Source organism: Poecilia reticulata, chromosome 23, assembly GCF_904066995.2.
Source record: "Poecilia reticulata chromosome 23, P_reticulata-male-v2, whole genome shotgun sequence".
In the NCBI taxonomy this organism is placed as follows: Eukaryota; Metazoa; Chordata; class Actinopteri; order Cyprinodontiformes; family Poeciliidae; genus Poecilia; species Poecilia reticulata.
In genome coordinates, this window is record NC_088852.1 from 3,362,408 (window position 1) to 3,373,028 (window position 10,621).

At 40.6% G+C, this 10,621-nt stretch overlaps 1 protein-coding gene across 2 annotated transcripts in view; it reads left to right on the top strand.

Annotated features, from left to right (window-relative positions):
* Window positions 1–10,403, top strand: part of LOC103459365 (potassium voltage-gated channel subfamily A member 5) — a 32,990-nt gene extending 22,587 nt beyond the window's left edge. Inside the window, exon 2 of one of the 2 annotated variants that reach the window (XM_008400873.3) lies at window positions 3,844–10,403. The gene's annotated coding sequence lies outside the window, so the exon portion shown is untranslated. Of the gene's footprint in view, window positions 1–746; window positions 3,821–3,843 lie in introns of those variants that run through there. The other variant, XM_017302792.2, reaches the window with a different exon arrangement.
* Window positions 10,404–10,621: the final 218 nt, after the last annotated feature.

The window sequence follows — 10,621 nt, forward strand, 5'->3', positions numbered from 1 at the left end:
TACAAAGAATTGTAAATATAAATGCACACCACACTTTCCAGATCTTTTTTTTGTGTGTGTAAATCTAGAGAACTTTGCAATTACTCTGTGCTTTGTGATACAAATACCTTGAAATTGGTGGTTAGTCCAAACCTGAGGCTAACTAAATTATTTATTGAAACTGTCATTATGTCGTGACAGTAAAGTATGAGATAATCCATGAATAAAACCGAGTTCCTCTGCCTTCTGCCAGTACTCAGTACTAACTAGACACAACCAATCAGAGCCAGGAGGAGGGTCTTAGCGCTGTCAATCAGGGCTGTGTGCACGCTCTGCTGCAGTGCAGCTTCTCCCTGTCAGCTGAGCCTGTTCTGAATGCTAAGGCTAGTTAGCATAGCCAATAATTATGGCTTTCTTGTAACTGCAAGTTATTTTTCCACCATTAGCACACTTAGCAGCGCCTTTGCAAGTTTGATTGACAGCGCTGAGACCCTCCTCCTGGTTCTGATTGTATGTTTTTGGTGCTTTTCTTCTGATGGCAATAGAAGCTCAGGGAGGATATGGAGGAGACCAATTTCTCACAGATTATGTTTTAACAAATTTGTAAAAAAAAATTTAAAAAAAATCTCTAAGGAAGAAAAACAATATTTTGAATTAGCCTTTTCCCATGATGGGATGGTTATCCTCCCTGTAAGTGAACTGAATGCATCCAGTCACTGTTGGGACTCGGTGTATCGTCGCTGTCATGTTTTATTTTTTATTTTCAGCTCATTAGCCTCGCTGCACGACTTCACGACGCTGCTGCAGAGCCGAAGTGACGGCTGCAAACGAGCCTCCAGCGAAACGCTTATCGTCCGAGTCAGAGGATAGGGGGGAGCGGGGTCAAGGTCGCGAAGGCCTGCGTGCAAACTCAGCTGTTTCAGGTGTTGGGAAGCCGTCGCCGTGGCAACAAGGGATGGGGTGGAAGCAGAATCAGAAAACGTGTCCTCCTCTGTGAGCTGACAGCCAAAAACAACAAAACAAAACAAAGCAAGAAGAGCCCTCCAGGTTAGCGCGATGTTTCACAGCCTCAGCAGTGAATCATCACATCCAACTGCTTCGTTCTGATTTTAATCAGAGTCAGTAGCAGGAAGGACACGACTTCATATCTGCAGCCTGGAAAAACGCATGTTGTCTTCAGAAAACACCACTCTGCTTCATCTTTACGTCAGTTTAATGTGACCACTGGAGCAGAAACACCAAAATGTCACAGCTCCAACATCCGAAAAAGGTCACAGGGTGTGTGAGAGACGCGCTCAGTTTCAGCCCAAATGTTTAAGGAAGCGGGTCGGTTCTGATCGGAGGGTTTCTGACTCCTAATGATATCTTTATCAGGAACCACAGATCAACTGGAGTCAACAGGAGTGTAGAGATCCTGCAGCTCCTCCTAGTGGACACAAAGTTAGGTACAGAACAAGCTGCCAATTAAAACTGCACTGCAAAAAATACTAAATCTTACTATTTTTATCTTGTTTCCATGCAAATAGTTGAGTGCACTTTAAAAAAGACAAAACTAACTTACAAGTAAGTTTTCAGCAAGTTATAAGGGCTTGTTTTAAGTCAATATGATATGTGGAAAATATCTTATAAGTACAATAATCTGCCAGTGGAACTAGTTTCATCAATATTATGGATTTATTGATTTAAAAAATACTTCTATGTTAATGTTGAACCAATGACACTGCAATTAAACAAATTAAACGAAATAGTTTTTGCAATTTTAATAAAAGACAGAAAATAATCTGAATTTTGTGTTTTGAGTTTTAGCTCGTTAACATGTGCCGCCCTGTTTTTAGAGGGACCAATAATTGGATAATTGATTTAAGGTTTTTAGAGTTTTCCCATCTAATAGTCCAATAGACTCAGTTCGATTGAAAACAAAAATTACAACATTTGTTACATTTTCAGCTGCTGTGGTTCACTTTCACACTGCATTGTCAAACAAACCAAACACTTTGAAAAACTGTTCCCCTCCTCGCCTGTGGTGGCACTGCAAAAAGAACCACTGAAGAAAATTACACAAAAACCTCTGAAAAATACATGAGTGCATCTTCCTACGTCACAAAATGTAATCAAAAATGGAGTAGCGTCAGATTTTAGCGGTTGTTTCTCTTTTGTCTTTAGGAGAAGACCACAAGCCATTTCTCATGCTAGCGCTAGGCTAGCAAGTTTGTTTTGGTTGAATTTACCCAGACTGCCCTGCTTTGTAGTCCGCTTTCTGCTTTTGGAGCGGTCTCTGGTGTTCACATATACATTTGAACCAAACCAGAGTTCACTTCAACTGAACCAAGACCAAGATTTGAAGTTGGACCAGAATTTGCTTCTTTGGTCCGAATCAGAGTTTGATTATGCATTCACACTTCCCGAAACAAACTGGAGCTGGATTAAAGAAGGAAGTGTGATGGCTGGCACTAGTTTATATTAACGATATGAACTAGGACAGAACGAATCCTGAGGCGTTCAGGGAGGTGCAGTCTGCTCAAACCCAGCAGTCAAATCGACTGCACAGGCGTACAACGACCCAAAACACACAACCAAAGCAAGCCAGGAGCAAAGAACTGGAATATTCCTTAATGGCCAAGTTATTGACCCAACTAAACAATCATTTCACTTGTTTAGAGGCTGAACTTCAGCTACTTGTTGGTGATAGATAACTCCTTTTAATCCAGTTTTATTGTTTGTGATTGGCTGAATGCTTCAAGCTAGAGGCATAATTAATGCCTAACTGAGCTAAGAAGACGCCGAATGGACGATCGATGCCTTGATTCTGTGATAAGTGAGCATCAGAGGAAAAAAGACGAGCCAACCTAACACCTCCTGACCTTCTAGGAATGTCTCTACGGAGGGAAATCAACAAAGGAAAGTCCTCCTCTCCAGGGGATTTGGCTGCTGCATATGCTGCGGTGGATTACACTGATCCAACTTAATGCCCACAGCGGCGCAATCATTCATAACTACAGGAGCTGCTGAGGGCCGAGGATGCTCCCTGGACCATCTGCCGCGGACGGGAGGATTAACTTCAAGAAAGATGGCGTTGAGGTGGGGGTGGAGCCGCATACAGACCTGGTGAAACCTCACAGGTCACATCAATAAAGGGCCTTCCTGTTACCAGCGTCTTGGGGTTTCTTTGTATTTTGCTACAGATTTGTGATTGAGACAACCTAGTTTGTGACTCTGAAGTAACGGGGAAAAGTTAAAATGTTTTATACATAAAAATCTGAAAAGTGTGGTGTGCATTTGCATTCAGCCATCTTGTGTAATGAAACCAAAATTGCCCGTTCTTCTTCCCAAAACAGCTCAAACTGAGTCAGTTTCTCAAATTAGCCAAAATTGTAAAATCAAAAGGACTTGATGGCCAACAAAATGTTCCCTTTCCTACTCATCACTAAACTAAATATTCAGCACTTTAATTAAACAAATAACATAGTTGGGATTTATTAAGTCACATTCCATAGGAACTGCGTCGTTACCTAGCAACCCTAGCTGAGTCCAGCCTGTTACCTAGCAACCCAAGGGGAGGGAGCTCCAGCATGTTTGGTGAGCCTTATAATGGCTGCTGGAAAAGACAAGTGTTTTATTGTTGACTTACCATTCAGAAACCACTTTCTGCATTCTAGTTGGTTGTGCAAAAGGCTCCACTTTTGCTTTTCAAAGCTGTCTAAAACAGCTCATTCTGGAAGGTACTCAAAATAAGCAGACTAATATTTCATCATCTAAGAAGGATTTTGTGTAAAGAAAATGTAGCGAACATGTTTTGTATAAACCTAAGCGTGACCTTAAAGGGAAACTAAATCCTTGTGTTCTGTCGCTTTCTTGTCTCCCCAGAGGGTCAAAGCCCTGCCCTCCGACCATCAGGGGAGTCGATCGGACCGCAGGAACAGAACCATCTGCTGCGCTTCCAGTCAGCATCAACATTCCTGTTCTTGGAACTCTGTGCCTTCAACCAAAACTCATCCTGCGTTTTTGGGTTTTTACTCTTCCCTTGGAGCAGCTTTTGGATGAATTATTTTTTCTTCCTGATGGATGAAGGAGGGCCTGGGAATCGAGCTGCTGTCTTTCTGTGGAAACGAAGAAAAAAAACCAAACACATCCAGGATTTTCATCTTTGGATCGTTTTAATGTGTTTCTTTTTTCTACAAATCGTGTCAGTGATTTACTTCCTACTGGAGGAAATCCCTCGCTGTGCAATATAAGTCATATTTCTGTGAAGTTGTCATGTGGATGTAGAATCTGGACAAATATTTTGGTTTATTTTTGTAATAATGTTTTCCTGATTTCTATTTTTCTAAAACAATGTGAGACAGATGAAGGGAAAAAATAAGAACATTTTGAAGGAGAACGGATGCTTGGATGTTGTTTTTCCTCTGATAATCCCCCTTCCAAAGCCATAGCCTATCTCAGATAACAGAGACGATGCATTCAGGGTCACAGTCTGGGACGGACACATCAGCTCGTCTCAACTGGAGGTACTTCTTAGGTGATGTCTTCTGTAAGTTCAGGCGCGTAAATCTGAAGTGTTTAGTATTCTCTACCTTTGTGTGGCCTGTTCTTCTTGCTGTCCTTTCGTACCTACATATCAATCAGGAAACGGGAAGTCAGAAAAAGGAACGAGTTCGTTCTCCAGAAAAGGATGGAAAACACTCAGAGTTCTCAAACAGAGTCTAAAGTAAATGACAAAAAGATTCAAGCTGAGTTTACACTGCATTTATTTTAATATTTCTTTTTAGAAATATTTTAACCAAACTAACAAAATATTGCAAAACACCCGTAAAAACGTCTGCCTCCACATGTTATTACTTTCCTGGAACTTCCATGTTGCTTTCATAAATCCTTAATTCCTGGAAGAGGGTACTTTCCAAAAACTTGAAGGTAACTTTCTTGAAACCCTAGAGCTACATTTCAGTAATTAACATGTTACCTTCTTATTACCATTCTTAAATAACTTAAGCGTTTTTAAATTAGAAGTTAGTTTTCTTCTACTGTGCTTTCTAGTAACATTCAATTGCATTTCACCAAAAGCTACTATCCTAAAACCTGGAGGTTCCTGTTCTGAATTTGCACGTTACTTTTCAGTAACATGTAATTTCCTTTAAGGCAACATGTAAATTACAGGGAAATACCATGTAAACAGCAGGTAAAAACAAATAATCCTCATTAAGTACATTTTGAGAAGCTGGAACATGCCCTTAAAGTTCTAGTAAGTTAAGAAAACGTCACATGAAATCCTGGCTGTTCCCTTTAAGATACAGTCAAGTAATCAACATTCCCATAATAAATAACCTAAAAATACCATTAAATAGCCTGAAAGTATCAGGAAAGTAATAAGTACATTTGTAAAAAGCACCATTTAAGATTCAAGGAAATAAGCAGTGGTGGGCATTTAGCTTATTTGAAATCGTTTAGCAAATTTAGTTTCCTCTAAATTCTAAAGAGCTAATTTACTTGGTTGTTTTAGTGAACTTTCATACGTCTTGATGTTTTGGTTATCGACTGTTAAGAATTCTTCAAGTAGTTAGACGTTTATATTCATGCTTTTATTTTGAAGTGAGTGAAGACTGTTTACGTGACAGTTCCATTTCCTCTCCTCATGTTCTCCATCTGTGATGCGGTGCAGCAAATGAGGTTTCTTCTGTACTCAGAATGCACCAAAAACAGTTTAAAATCTACTGATGTCCTGCATGTTTTCTGACCAAAGTCCTACCGTAAAGTTAGCAAAACCCAACAACTATAAAACTGAAAACGAGTAAAATATCTGTTCCAAAGAATCACTTCTAGAAGTAAAACCGAATAAGTAAGTGTGCAAAAACAAATTTGTCCCCACAGAGGGTGATATGTTGTGTCAACATATTAACATGGTTGAATTTAGTGCTAGCATTAGCCTCTGCTAAATACTATGGTGGTAGTACTTCAGCATTAGCAGAACTAATGTTTATGATTAGTGCTTTAGGTTTAGTGCCAGATGGTTGTATGAACAAAAGTTCTTTTTTTCATTTTCTGCTTCAGTAGTTATGCTAGTAGTTTTCATTTTGATCAGATGCAGATTAACCTGCAAAGACAGAGAAGGCATGAAAACATCTGTGCGAACAGCCCACCACTATGTGGGTCATGTTTCTGCTCATACTGGAACAATACTCGTACATTATTCAGATAATCTGTAACACGTCTTCCACAGAGTGGAAAAATGGAAGCTTTTTAATCTCATACAACATGATGGGGAAAATGAGGTTTAATTGGCAGCTAACATTATTTTAAAAATCCAAGTAATTTCTATTAAAGGGCTCTGTTTGAGAATTTCCTCCTGTTCTGTTGCTTGTCTTCTGTTTTCTGCACTTATAAACTGTGCTCCATGTCTCCTTGATGCTGCTATCCATGTCCAGCGTAGATTGATGTTCAGCCTAAGTCCTGGCACAACATCCTCTGTTAGCGCTCCTTATATGTTTTTACTGGATTCATTGATTTGATCATGAAATCAAATCAATGGATCCATGGTAATTCTGGTTCAGTTTGTGCCTCCAGTGAAGCAAATTCAGAGATGTATGTTTATTTTTTGCATAGTATTTTCGGTTTACAAGCAAAGATATCCCTTTGGCACCAAGTGTACATGGGCATTAAAAAGTACAGTAATTTAGTAAACTGCTGTAGGACCTTCTGAACATCCATAAACTCAGGGGCCAATGTAATATTATTCACAGTCAGGGCATAAGTTAGAAAAGAAAGCCAAATATATTCAAAACATTCAACATTTTATGTGCTATAAACAAACTTTCATCAACATGCAATTTTGAGGGTTTTTTATTACCTTGTTTTCTTAAGAATATGAAAAGATAGTTTAAAAGCCACCAATTGAGACTGATGCTAATGTGCAAAAGCAAAAACCTCCAAGGACTCGACCGAGGTCCTCCAGAGGAGAACTCAGATTGCAGAGATTCAGAAACAGGAGAAACCAGAAGCCTGGTCCTCTAAAAGCTGGATCCTTTGTAGGCCCAGTCCTTCGTCATGTGGATATATATATACATGAGCTGTGTGTATATTTCATGTAGAATATATTCAATCTATCACCACCTAAATGTGACTGTGACTGAAGTATGAGGTTCTCCACCAAACTGGTTCTCATAGCACTAGTGGTGTTTAAGTTCCCACCTTGTCTGCCACTGTGGCATTGGTTTAATACCAGACCCAGCCAGATCGAAAGACCGTTCACAAACAGAACATAAAACAGTGGCAATCAAAGTGAGGAAAAATCATGGGCTGTTTCTCAATAATAATTAGGTATCTGGTGTTAAAAAACACAGTCAACTGAGTCACAAGTCAGGAACATCATCCACCAAAAGACTGACCCTTCAAAGGAATTGCCATCGAAAAGATGATTCCCTTGAAAGATTAGTCCTGTCAACAAACAGGTCTATTAGTGACAGGTTCTCCACATCTAGGGTTTTAAGTGCAAAGTTTGGCAAAGGAACCTAGGCTTTCAAAGTTCAAAGCCCAGAAAAAGATGTTACATTTTAAAGATGATTTCTGGCCCTCTAAAGGTTGGATTCCCCTAAGGGCCAGTCCATTGTCATGCCGCTTTATCTTTGAGCTATATTGCCTTGACATAGAGAGCATAAGTTACTATATATCACTGCCTAAATCACGCTAAGACTTGTGTATTTTGGGAAATTGGGGGGGAGTTTCCACAAACTGCTACAACTGCTTTCCATTTCCACCAAATTTGGCTCTGATTTTGTACTACCAGGATATAGACCATTAATAAACAGTGAAAGTCAGAGTGGTGGGAACGTAACGGGATGTTTCTCAAAACCAAGGACATTGGCTTTGATGATGAGACATGATCATGAGCTGAACCTGATTTCAAGAGATTTATTCTCAAAATGACAAATTCTTCAAAGGTCTTGCCCAAAACATGATGCCTGCAAAAGCTGGGCCCTCCTAGATGAGTCCATCAAACATTGTGCCAAGCAAATAGCAGGCTATCCAGTTCCATGGTCCTATGAAGGGCATGTACCCTGAAGACAGACACTCAAAAAGACAGGGTTTTTGAAAGTTGATTCTTTAAAATGTTTGGTTCAGGTCTTTAACCTTCAAAGGACTAGTTCCTCAAAAGATGATTCCAGATCCTCTGAAAAAGGACTTTTTCAAAGATCTGATCCTTCAGATGACAGGTCCTCCAACAGATGGATTCTCAGAAAGATATTTTAAAAAGCTTGGAAGTCTTCTGAAGGATGGGTCTTTCTTTTTTCCACATCCTGTCTTTGGCACATCAGGAATACCATATAGAGAAGATAGTTGTCTATGTGCCAGGGGAAATTTGCTCTACACATAGAATATCCTAAGATGGCATTTTAATTGCATGATTAACTTTAAAATCCGGACTGCATCAAGCATCAAGGAGGGCCACCAATCATATTGATGTGATAGTAACCTGTGTAATCTAGTGATATGGCTTTCAACCATCTGGATTATATTTGTGTCTGTCTGTGTATGTGGGTGGGCGGGTCTATGTATACAAATAATTTGTGTTGAGTTGGTGAGTGTGAACGTGCCATCTGAACTCAGAAGGACCAGGCCAGGAAGGAACATCACTGTCCCCCCTGGTGAGCTACGCCCTAAGAGGTCAAGAGGGAAGGATGTCCACCAGTGTCCTGAGTGGGCCCTGTGGACCATGGCTGGACTGTCACATTCTCTGGAACCATAGCCCACCCAGCAGGAACCCACCACTATGGGTGTGACCCACACAAGCAAGCCCTCCCAGCCTCAATGGTGCTGTCAGAGATCTCAGGCCATTCCTACATCCCCACCCAACACCAAATTAGTATGGGCACTTGGGCAGGTGCAGAAAAGATTGTTTAAGGTGCAATAAAATTGGGGTTGTGGCTGAGGTGTGTGAGACTCCACTACTTACTGACATCAGAGTCTCCACAATCGCAAAGCCCTTAGTGCAGTGGTTTTTAACCTGGGTTCTATCGAACCCCAGGGATTCGGTGAGTCGGTCTCAGGGGTTCGGCGGAGCCTCTGCCGCGGAGGTAAAGACACTTGTGTAAAGTCGTGATGACGCCCCGCTTTGCCATCACGTTACAGGATCACGTTACATTGCTTAGCCAATCATAGCTGCAGAGGAGCACTGATTGAAGGAGTTCCACTCTTTTTACCAAATTCTATAGTCTAAATCTGGTCCTTAGTCGCATCTTTTCGGGGTCGCTACTCCCTCTAGTGGCATGGGGGGTGGTAACACAGCTAATATAATTACATTATTAATCAGAATACCGCGAAGTATGTTGTGTGTCGGAGAAGGGTTCGGTGAATGCGCATATGAAACTGGGGGGTTCGGTACCTCAAAAAAGGTTAAGAACCACTGCCTTAGTGTCTGTAGTGTACTAAAATTGAGTTGCAGGATGGGGTCAAACATCGTAGAGAGGGAAACACTGTACCAATGCTTGCAAGACTCATCCCTCCTGAAGTGTGGTATTGAGAGAAGGTGCTGGTACGAGTCTGATTGGGAGATGGGTCCTTCAAAGGACATATCCTCCTCCTGACACCCCCTCCAGGAAATGAGTTATTAGAAGGTCAGAAAGTCATAACCCTGACCTGTGAAAAATCCAATAAACATAAAGTTCTGTGAGGGGTGGTGGTGCCTCTGAAGACCTTCAAGAGCCAATAGCCAGTTGTAAGTTGAACTGATGATCTGCTTTTGGTGCAAAAACTCCTTAGTGGGCTATGCTTTTAATTCATTGTTGACCGTTTGACCCCTGGCTCTGCAACACATGCAGCAGTTTCATGAAATCCAGAGTCTAAAGATAAAGCCTTGATATTTACCTGTCAATATCCTGTGTTGTATCACATTTAGACACAAATTAAAATCATTCCAACAAAAACGTTTTAGTTTGGGTGATATCCATCAACAGGTGTTGGAGAAATCTGCTTCACTGCACACATTTTTCTGTCGTCATACTAAAGCAAACCGTAAGAGGCACAAACAGGGGGATCCAAGAACTTGGCTGCTTCAAAAGATATATATCTTGTACAAACTTGTACCAGAGTTTGTAGACTCACCTGCTCAGTGTACATTTCCTTCTGCATGAATCTATGTGGATCCGTCCTCAACGTTCAGGTCCACCTGAAGATGTTGTGTTCGGCCTTCAGTCGTTTTTCATCTTCCTTGTGAGTTAGCAAACTGCGGATCAGTTTCACTGACATCCCTCCTGAAAATAAAGCTGCCAAACTTCTCTGAAGAAGCCAAATGTCTCTGTGTGTATCAGTGGTTTTAAGTGTTTCACATCATCCTGTTAATGTTTCATCGTGTTTTTAACTGCAACAATCCTGTTTGTTACGTTGTTGGTCATATATGCAGAAGAGTTATCAAATAAACTGAAATAAACTAAGACTCACTGAGAAAGAGTGAGCTTCTTTATTCCGCCACCAGATGGCGCCAAAGTTCACCTTAATTTAAAATCAGGCTCCAGAGGAAAATATGTTGTAAAAGAGCTTTAATTCAGCATCAATAAGCAAAGAGAATCTTGTCGTGCTATTTGTATCAGACTCATTCAATTAAGAAAATATATTTGTGTCTTTGAATAACTGATAAAAATCCCAAATGACACATGTT